This window comes from Elephantulus edwardii, unplaced genomic scaffold (assembly GCF_000299155.1).
Source record: "Elephantulus edwardii isolate Elephantulus edwardi_28Jun2011 unplaced genomic scaffold, EleEdw1.0 scaffold00064, whole genome shotgun sequence".
Lineage (NCBI taxonomy): Eukaryota > Metazoa > Chordata > Mammalia > Macroscelidea > Macroscelididae > Elephantulus > Elephantulus edwardii.
In genome coordinates this window covers 1546558-1547242 of record NW_006399814.1, presented here as the reverse complement: position 1 = coordinate 1547242, position 685 = coordinate 1546558, and positions in this window count along the sequence as shown.

The window sequence follows — 685 nt, the reverse complement described above, 5'->3', positions numbered from 1 at the left end:
TAAGGAGGGACTGGTCTTTGGAGAGGGACATCATGCTTGGGAGGGTGGAGGGACAGTGCAGGAGGGGAAGACCCTCTATGAGATGGATTGATTCAGTGACTGGTGTGTCAGAGGCAATGAGATTGGCACAGGATAGAGCAGGGTTTAGGGCTGTTGTACATAGGGTCACTATGAGTCACAAGTGACTTGATGGCACATAACAACAACAGCATGTTACTAAATTTCTATTTCTTAAACAAGTCAAATAAAACAAAATGATAGATGAGGGGGCGACCCTTGTCCTTCACCACTAAGCCCACCTGTCTTCCCTCGAGAATGTAGCTACCGTAGAGCAGTTATGCATAAATACTTAGCTCACATACTAAATTACAAATTTTTCTATTCATTTTTATCGTCATTTGCATATGAGTTTTTAAAAAGATAAACTTTTTAAGTCAACTATTCGCTTTTGTCTTTCTCCACCTTCAAGTGGGCCGTGGTAGGTGTTGTTTTACAATTTCTTTTTTGCACTTGCACTCTTTCTAGATCAATATTTAATGATCGCTCTAATCCTTCTTACCGGCTTCACAGGATCCTAGTGAAGACACCAGGCTTGCTCCCAGAGGACTGAAGCTTTGTAAGCTTTTCAGTAATGAATGACCTTGCCTATCCTTCATGTGTCCATAGGCGTAGACATCCTTTGCCT